Source organism: Staurois parvus, unplaced genomic scaffold (assembly GCF_062004578.1).
Source record: "Staurois parvus isolate SC_StPar_1 unplaced genomic scaffold, SC_StPar_1.0 ptg000154l, whole genome shotgun sequence".
Lineage (NCBI taxonomy): Eukaryota > Metazoa > Chordata > Amphibia > Anura > Ranidae > Staurois > Staurois parvus.
Genome location: NW_028317950.1, coordinates 16462577 through 16473254, shown reverse-complemented (window position 1 = coordinate 16473254; position 10678 = coordinate 16462577).

Sequence of the window (10678 nt, the reverse complement as noted above, 5' to 3'; positions counted from 1 at the left end):
GCAAGAGCAAGAGTTTGGCAGACCTCATGGAACCATCTAATTGGGTTTACAACCATGAAGTGTATCCAGCTGTGCCCTGTGCACTCCTGAACTCAGCACACACACGGACCACATGCCATACAACAAAAAGGGAGGGGGACTGATTTGGAGTGAGAATGACACAAGATGGTGGATCTTTAGCAAAATAGATGTCCGCATCCATATCTGTACGTACAATTGCTACACATGGTCTCTCTTTCCTCATTGGCTGAGACAGCAGTGGGAGCCTTCGGCTCCTGCTACTGTCAATTGCAGTCAATGAGGAGACAGCAGAGGGTGGGGCTAAACAGTGTTCTGTGCCTGAATGAATAGACAAAGCAGCAGCTTGGGGCCATAGGGGCACACAGCGGGTGGGAGGGGCCAGGAGCATCAGCAGGAGACCGGAGAAGGGGAGGTTTGGGACTGCTCTGTACAAAACCACTGCACAGAGCAGGTATAACACGTTTGTTATTTAAAAAAAAAGTCAGCCTTTAATATCACTGTTATGATTTATCCCAATATTTTGTAGCATTACCTCTCATATTTACCCAATTTGCAGTATTTACTGCAAGTCTGATATTTTACTTTATTATCACAAAAAACCCCACAAATATTGCATGTGATAACCATTAGTGGATTGACGTTGTGCCTATAACTGCTGGTCTTAGGGAATATGAACATTTTGTGATGTCACTACTGTGCTTTTCACTGTTCTCTTTGCTGGTAAGCAATCTCTACCTGAGAACCTGCAGTGCAAGGATCTCCCTGTCTTTGCTTCATTTATTCTGTTTATCTGTCCTTCCTACATTATTTTTTAAATATTCATTTGCCTTACCCACTTTCCAGCATTCCATTTCTACCCCCTTCTATCTGACAATTGTATTCTTTAAATTATTTATTACTATTTTTAGGGAACACATCCCCACCCTTCCTGGATACCTACCTAAGCAAGAATGACATGTCAACTGGTAACAGCTTCCTGGGATACTTATGTCATGCATCTTTGGAGGCCTCAGAAGGGCCAGCTGTCTCTTCCTGGTTCTTCCAGTCAGCCCTCAGATGATGTGCAAAAGTCAGTTGCAAGAACCTGAAAGAGACAGCTGGTTCCCAATTACATAAAAAAAAGAAGATTTCTTTGCATGCCCAATTGAGCAGCAGTAGAGTGGCAGATCGCTACAGAACACCTCTGGATTCATCTGGCATATGAATATGTTTTTGTGGATAACCTATTTGTTATCCACAAAAAAAAAGGAAAACACATGGGATGGTGGGAGTGAAGTTAAAACAGCCATTACTCTCAGTAACATCTCAGTAACTCAAGCATCACCACTTATAGGTAATATTTAATTATGCTCCCTCCTTTAAAGGAGAAGTATGGCTATACTTCTTGTATGGGTCACAGGAGTGTTCCGGCTAAAGCCATCTGTCAGCTGACGTCACTCATCTGGTCCAGGCTCTAGAAAGATCTTGAATTTTAAATCAGGATCCACCCAGATGCCTGGATCAGCATTTCAGTACTCCTGATGCTCACTCTAGATCAGGAGTCTCCACAACTTTCTAAACAAAAGACCAGTTTACTGTCTTTCAGACTTTAGGGGGCTGGACTGTGGCCATTGGGGGTAGAAATTGTCCTAATGTCAGTGAGAGTAAACAGTGCCTCATCTTTGATACTAGGAGGAGGAATAATGCCCCATTTGTGGTGCTGGTGGTAGGAATTATGCCCCATTGTTGGTGTCCATGGAAGAAGAGTGTTTCATATCAGTGGGAGGAATAGTGCCTCAAGGACCAGATAAAGGAGAACAAAGGGTTGCATCTGGCCCCTGGGCTGCAGTTTGGAGACCACTGCTATAGATCACCCATAGCATGTGGTAGGAGGCTGGAAGATTCATCGTTTTGTGAGTGGAAATCTACTTTTTATACCTATTACCAATAAAATTACTGGTTGCACTATGGAGGGTCTCTGCTTGTGTCTTACTATGACCCTGGGAGGAGCTGGCTGCTAAACTGGTGGACGCTGGAGGAGGAAGATATTTTCTAGAGCGTGATCCATACTGATAGGATCGTGTGATCCTGAAAGCGTGCTGGCCCCTTGGGGTCTAAGGAAGGAGGTGAGGGGGCATTTTGGCTGTTAAGGATTGTCACGCGTGCATCACGTACACTGCACATAATTTTGCATGAAGAGTGGAGTGTGAAGTTCATCATTAAGTAGAGCATCATCAGTATTATTATTATTAACTTTGGACTTTTCTCGTATTTGAACTATCGTTTATTCCTTTGTGCACTTTTTGTGTGGCACTGTTTATTATTAGTATATATGTTATTATAGTATATATTACTTTATTTTCACGTTTTTGCATGAGATATTCCCCATGAGGGAATACATGCATGACACTGTATATGTATTGAGTATCTTTGGATTTATTTTGGGGATTGAGTATATATTGTATTACGGTTCTATTAGATACTAATTAGCGCTGCACTCATAATTTTTGCACTGCTATAGATCAGTGACTAATAAATGGAATAAAAAAATTAATTTGTCATAAGAATAAAAATCAGGGGTTTCCATCGCTGATCTCCTAGAAAATACTCGTTTTCTAGTTGTTATGCTGACCTACTGTGTTTAATGTTTCTTTGAGTCACTGACCCAAACAAGCATGTTGATCAGGAGTTAGAGAAAAGTCACGTCTCCTTATCTGAAAACTTGATCTGAGTCAGAGGCTTAGAAGGTATCACAAGGGGTTAACATGAACACTACTAACTGTCATTGTCAGAAGCAAAGGTTAGCAATGGCAGTCCTCATATTTCTCTCATGGCAGGTTTTCATTAAAGAAAATTTGTATTTGCAGGGAAAAGCAAAAGGTTCACCATAATTCCTCCTCCCCAACCTCACATGGTAACTATTCTTTCACTTCCCCTCCACTTTACTAGAGTCACATTCAACCACCATATTCATTATCTGAAAAGGCACACTTTTGCTTCTCATCTACCCCAAAACCTCTTTTCATCTCCCCAAGACTTAAGGATTTCTAACTTAGATATCTTTAAACAGGTTTCTATCTCCTAATGTGAGGTTACTAGATGTCATCAACACGTTTCATTCCATAAACAAGTTTTTAACTTGCTCTTAGCAGACTTTGTTCCTTTGACCTAGAAAAATGACACATCAGTCACCTCTCATGCCCCTGGCATTTGGGCAACAATGCTTTATTGTAAAAATTACCCAAGAAACAAAGGGTCCAAGGCCAACACATTTCATAGGCATTACACCAGCCTTAGAGCTTACACAGGGCTTTCATTCCTCAGTGGTAAGTAAAGTGAACATGTTGCTTTACACTTCATGAACAAAGTACAGGTTTGCTTCAAAGCCAAAGAGTCATTATGAAAGCCAGGACAGTAGCATTGTCAGAAGAAAAAGGCAACTAACATATTTCCTTCAGTAGTATGCCTTGTTGTTTTCATTGAAGAACAGAACCCAACAGAAACATATGTACATATCACTGTCCAGGGGAAGAAAACTCTTAGAGGTTTTTGTACAAGTTACCATCTGCCTGAAGAAGACAACCCAGAGATTTCTGTTTACATAAATATCGCAACAGTTGATTCTGTTTAGCAGCTTCCTTGTTTCTACATCTGGGTTATTTGATATACTGTAAATCATGTTGACTGACATACACAATCTTTATATCTATGAATACGTTTCTTGTTGGAGACTTCTCTCCTCCTCCTCAGTTTCAGGACTCCAGACAACTCCAGACTGAGTTGCTTCCCAGTTTCAACATCACTCTCCTCCTATGATTCCCAGTAGCCAGTCATAGTAATCTTAAATTGTGTGTAGTTAGCAAAAAGGTGGCCTGATAGGAGCTTCATGACCTGAAAAGGGATGGGCTGTTTAGCTTGAATCCATTTTTCTGTATCTTCCTTACTGTATCCTCAGTTATCTCTAAGACCCAGGAAGTATGTTACAAATTTTTATCCCGATGGAACAGGACGCCTTCTTGCCTGGCTAAGATCTTCCTGGGAGCTGATCGTAATTGCTGTAGAGGATTCACGCAGGAAGGCACTTTTATGCATATTTGGTGGCATTGCCCCAAAATCCAAAAATTCTGGAAGGAAATCCTGTCCTGGATCCAAAGGACCACTTTTAAACCCATACAACTCACTCCCCTCCACTATCTTTTTCATGCTACTCCCTCCTCTGTTAAATCATAGTGTTACCCTGCATCTCCTGAATGTGGCCAAGAGCCTTAAACCGAAATTTTGGAAACAACCTCTTTGTCCCAACTTAAAGGATTGGAGGAGGGAAGTGGATAGGACAATGGAGGTCAAGCGCTGGGTTCATACCATTAACAATACCCTGAACGAATTCCACAACATATGGTCTGGCTGGATGTACTACTCTCTAGAACTGGATAGTCCAGATGGTACTGACTCTTGACTGCTACTACTCTCAGAGAATCCCCTATGGGTTGCCTTTCGATGACATCACAGCTATTTGGAGATGCTTGACTAACCAGGGATTTAGTTTCATATTACTTGTATGCGCATAGATCTACAGTTGCAAGAAAAATTATGTGAACCCCTTGGGATTACGTGGAGTTTTGCATGAATTGAGCATAAAATGTGCTCTGAACATCATCTAAGTCACAACAATAGAAGAACACAGTCTGCTGAACATAATACTACACAAACATTAGATATTGCCATGGTTTAATTGCACATAACATGTAAACATTCACAGTGCAGGGAGGAAAAAGTATGTGAGGCCCTAGCTTAATGACTTCTCCCAGAGCTATTTGGAGCCAGGAGTGAGCCAAACTTGACTCCAATCAGTGTGATGATATTGGATGTGTTGCTGACATCTGTCCTGCCCTTAAAAAAACACACACCTGTTTTGGGTTTACTGGTTTCAAGAAGCACTGTCTGATGTGAACCATGCCTCGCAGAAAAGAGCTCTCAGAAGACCTACAATCAAGAATTGTTGACTTGCATGAAGCTGGAAAGGGTTACAAAAGTATCTCCAAAAGCCTTGATATTCATGTGTCCACGGTAAGACAGACTGTCTACAAATGGAGAAAGTTTAGCACTGTTGCTACTCTCCCTAGGCGTGGTCCTCCTGTAAAAATGACTGCAAGAGCACAGCACAGAATGCTACATGAGGTAAAGAAGAATCCCAGAGTGTCAGCTAAAGACCTACAGAAATCTCTGACACATCTACAATAAGGAAAACATTAAACAAGAATGGAATACATGGGAGGACACCACGGAGGAAGCCATTGCTGTCCAAAAAGAATATTGCAGCACGTTTGAAGTTTGCAAAAGAGCACCTGGATTGTCAGGAATGGACTGGCCAGCAATGGTGGGACTCACCTGCCTTTTGATCTGCAGTACCAGGGCTGGCCAGCGGGTGCTCCCAGCAATCAGAGACTCAACCTTTCAGCCAGCTAACACCTGGAACTGATTATACTGGTGTATTTAAGGGATGGCCAGACCTGCAGACTCTGCCTTGGTGTTGTGTTTGTCCTGGGCCCTGTATCTGTCCTGCATCCTGTTTCTGTTCCTTTGCTGACCCTGCCTGATCTGAACCGCTGCTGACTTCTCCTGTTCTGATCCCTGGCTTGTGACCCTGACCATCCCTCTGCCTGACCCTCTGTACTACGCTGCTTGCTACCTGCTGAACCTGGCCTGTGACCCCGACCAATCTCCGCTTGCTCCCCCTGTACCTACCTGCCCTATTGATATTGACCCAGCCTGCCTGACGACGCTTGCTTATATGTACTGTTATCTGTGGGTGGTTGGTTTGGTTTGTTTGCACTGTATTATGTTTTAGTATTGCACTGCGTTTATGTTTGTATTGTTAGTGTTAATAAATTATATTGTTTATCACATATCTGAAGTCTGCGTTTCCCTGCGTCAGTCACACACCTCTGGTCATACCCGGGAGCCCTGACATGGATGTTCCACAGCACTACTGGCAAAATATACTGTGGACAGATGAAACCAAGATTGAGTTGTTTGGGAAGAACACACAACACTATGTGTGGAGAAAAAAAGGCACAGCACACCAACATCAAAACCTCATCCCCACTGTAAAACATGGCGGAGGGAGCATCATCGTTTGGGGCTGCTTTGCTGCCTCAGGGCCTGGACGGATTGTTGTCATTGATGGGAAAATGAATTCCAGAGTTTATCAAGACATTTTGCAGGAAAACGTACGACCATCTGTCCGCCAACTGAAGCTCCGCAGAGGATGGGTGATGCAACAGGACAATGACCCAAAGCATACAAGTAATTCAACAAAACAATGGCTGCAACAGCACAGAATACACCTTCTGGAGTGGCCCAGTCAGAGTCCTGACCTCAACCCGATTGAAATGCTGTGGCATGACCTTAAGAGAGCGATTCACACCAGACATCCCAAGAATATTGCTACACTGACACAGTTTTGTGAAGAGGAGTGGTCCAAAATTACTCCAGATCGTTGTGCAGGTCTGATCTGCAACTACAGGAAACATTTGGCTGAGGTTATTGCTGCCAAAAGGAGGGTCAACCAGTTATTAAGTCCAAAGGTTCACATACTTTTTCTTCCCTGCACTGTGAATGTTTACATGTTATGTGCAATTAAACCATGGCAACATCTAATGTTTGTGTAGTATTATGTTCAGCAGACTGTGTTCTTCTATTGTTGTGACTTAGATGATGTTCAGAGCACATTTTATGCCAAATTTATGAAAACTCCACATAATCCCAAGGGGTTCACTTACGTTTTCTTGCAACTGATAGTCCTTGGACCTTTTTATATGTAACATGTCTGCTCACCCCAACCGTAGCCTGCTAATACCCAGTGATCACTGTTTTTCCTCTCCTTATTATGCTTGTGTTTTAATGCCTTTGGACACATTTTTTTATATGTCTGTGTTTCGCACTTCATTTCATGCTAGGACAAGGGACAATACTTATGTCATATTTTCTCGAATGGCCTGTACCTGGTTACAATTTAGTTGCCCGTTCAGAGCTCAATGGTCGTGTGTAGAGACGTAGTTCCTGCACGACCACTGAACTTTCATGTACTAACAGCACCTATCCCTACAGCCCTTAGTAGCGGGCGGTTGCTGGAATGGTGCTCAGGCTTGTCAACACAGAATCTCTAATTTTGTAAACTGTATTGTTGTCTCTGTTCTTAACTATTTGTACTTTTTTTGCAATTTTGTTTTGTTTTATATCAATAAAACAGATTATAAAAAAAAAACCTTACTGTGTTTTTCAGCCTGTTTGTGCCATCCTTGATGAGCTTCTGAACCTCTTCCCTTCACTTCTATTTGTTCGGAAAAGCAGTGTAAATTCGTTGCGGTCATGTGCACTGCTATATGCACACTACACGTCCCATAGTCCATAATAGTAAAGAGCAAGAGAAGGTGACAATTTTCCAAGCTTGGCTCTGAGCAGACATGAATAGTGAGTTCAGCTGACAAGTGAAGCCTGAATCTGATGATTTTATGGCATTTTCTTCATTTACTACATGTGAGTGTATTACTGCTTCTTAATACATTTTTATATCAGTACATACTGCACCATGGGAGTGTCCTTTGTTCCCTTTTAAGGATAGGAATGTGTGACCTTCATCACCCTGAAAGGGACCGATCCCTGGCTCTGGTTTGACAATCTATTGAAAGCTCAAAAGGTGTTTGATTACTATCACATGGCTGTGGATTGAAAAAGTGAAGAATCCTTTTGTCTATTTGATATCATAAAGCGCATTTCTATGTTCTCTGAGCTGAGAGTTCTGTGAGCACTGAGGTGGCACTATATGTTATGTGCACTATTTGATGGTGTTTGGGATATCAGCACAAGAAGAAAGCAGATGAATTCTGGAAGAATCTTTATTACAAATTGATTGATTTTACAGATATGAACTCATTATGGACGTTTTATTCAGCTATGTCACTCTTTTTTTTTTTTTTTTTTGTAGCTATTATTTAGCAGCTCTACATCACTTATTTTTAATTTGCTTTACTATTGTGGGAACGCAATTTGATGTTAGCAGTAGCCACCATCATCACACTAATTTTATTTTCCTTTCTGCTTGTGTGCATTTTTTTCCCCCCTCTCTCTCTCATTATTGAGGTAGCTCAGGGGTTTCACACCTACATTCAGCTAGTGATAGAGAATAGCCTTCTTCTAAAATGCAAAAAGAATAGATTAGAAAATAAAGGAATAGAATAGATTAGAAAATAAAAAAGGAATAGAAGAGAAAGATAGAATAGCAAAAACAATAGAAGAGAAAGAATATAACTGTCTTCTGAAATTCGATATTCAATTAGAATAGAAAAGAATAGAGTGCAGTTTTAAATCTTGACATGTTTGGTATCTATTCACCCAACACAACCCCTTCTTTTATATTTCACCAAAATATATTGTGTTTGTATATGCTAAAATTTATGTTAATTACACAAAAATCACCAGTGCCAAAACCGTGAAATTATATACTAAATAAATAAATGCTGCTGCTCATTAGTGTAAACACCAAATAAATATATAAAACATCAAAACAACGCAGATATAATAAAAATTTATAAACATACACTGCAGTGAAAAATTAAATAATTAATAAAAAATAAATAAAAATTAATAAGTCCCACTCCAAATCATTAAAGTGAAAAAAATATACAAATAATAAAATATTCATGAAAGTCCTTTTCCTGAAAAAAAAACTTTTGACCCCTGTTTCCACCGAAATAGTGCTCAAATACCACACCACACTCACCAGATATTGGTGAAAAAAAAACACCTTTTAAGGTTTTTTTTGGGGATCCTAGACCCAGTCAATATGCCACCAAACACCAGATATTATTGGATCTCCCCTACTCTAGACAGGAATATAGCCAGCCTCCAACCTCCAGAATCACCAGACACCCCTCTCCAAGAAAAAATTTGGAATAATGCAGGGAAAAAAAACAAATATACAGGTAAAACTCGAAAAATTAGAATATCGTGCAAAAGTTAATTTATTTCAGTAATGCAACTTAAAAGGTGAAACTAATATATGAGCTAGACTCATTACATGCAAAGCAAGATAGTTCAAGCCGTGATTTGTCATAATTGTGATGATTATGGCTTACAGCTCATGAAAACTCCAAATCCACAATCTCAGAAAATTAGAATATTACATGCAATCAATAAAACAAGGATTGTACATAAAACAATATCGGACCTCTGAAAAGTATAAGCATGCATATGTACTCAGTACTTGGTTTGGGCCCCTTTTGCAGCAATTACTGCCTCAATACGGCGTGGCATGAAAGCTATCAGCCTGTGGCACTGCTGAGGTGTTATGGAAGACCAGGATGCTTCAACAGCGGCCTTCAGCTCTTCTGCATTGTTCGGTCTCATGTCTCTTATCTTTCTCTTGGCAATGCCCCATAGATTCTCTATGGGGTTCAGGTCAGGTGAGTTTGCTGGCCAATCAAGCACAGTAATCCCACGGTCATTGAAACAGGTTTTGGTGCTTTTGGCAGTGGGGCAGGTGCCAAGTCCTGCTGGAAAATGAAGTCAGCATCCCCATAAAGCTTGTCTGCGGAAGGAAGCATGAAGTGCTCCAAAATCTCCTGGTAGACGGCTGCGTTGACCCTGGACTTAATGAAGCACAGTGGACCAACACCAGCAGATGACATGGCTCCCCAAATCAACACAGACTGTGGAAACTTCACACTGGACTTCAAGCATCTTGCAGTTTGTGCCTCTCCATTTTTCCTCCATACTCTGGGTCCTTGGTTTCCAAATCAGATGCAAAAGTTGCTCTCATCAGAAAAGAGGACTTTGGACCACTGAGCAACAGTCCAGGTCTGTTTTTCTTTAGCCCAGGTAAGATGCTTCTGACGTTGTTTGTTGTTCAGGAGCGGCTTGACAAGAGGAATACGACATTTGAAGCCCATGTCCAGGATCTGTCTGTGTGGTTGCTCTTGATGCACTGACTCCAGCCTCAGTCCACACCTTGTGAAAGTCCCCAACACTTTTGAAAGGCCTTTTCCTGACAATCCTCTCCAGGCTGCGGTCATCCCTGCTGCTTGTGCACCTTTTTCTTCCACACTTTTCTCTTCCACATAGCTTTCTATTAATGTGCTTTGATACAGCACTTTGGGAACATCCAACTTCTTTTGCAATTACCTTTTGAGGCTTTCCCTCCTTATGGAGGGTGTCAATGATGGTTTTCTGCACAACTGTCAGGTCAGCAGTCTTTCCCATGATTGTGATTCCTACTGAACCAGACTGAGAGACCATTTAAAGGCTCCGGAACCCTTTGCAGGTGTTATGGCTTAATTGGCTGATTAGAGTGGGACACTTTGAGCCTAGAATATTGCATCTTTTCACAATATTCTAATTTTCTGAGATTGTGGATTTGGGGTTTTCATGAGCTGTAAGCCATAATCATCACAATTATGACAAATCACGGCTTGAACTATCTTGCTTTGCATGTAATGAGTCTAGCTCATATATTAGTTTCACCTTTTAAGTTGCATTACTGAAATAAATGAACTTTTACACGATATTCTAATTTTTCGAGTTTTACCTGTATAGTGTAATACTCCAATTTCCAAGTACCAAACCACTCACATTCTTAAAAAGTATAATCTGCATTTATTCTATTTCAAATGGAGCCAAA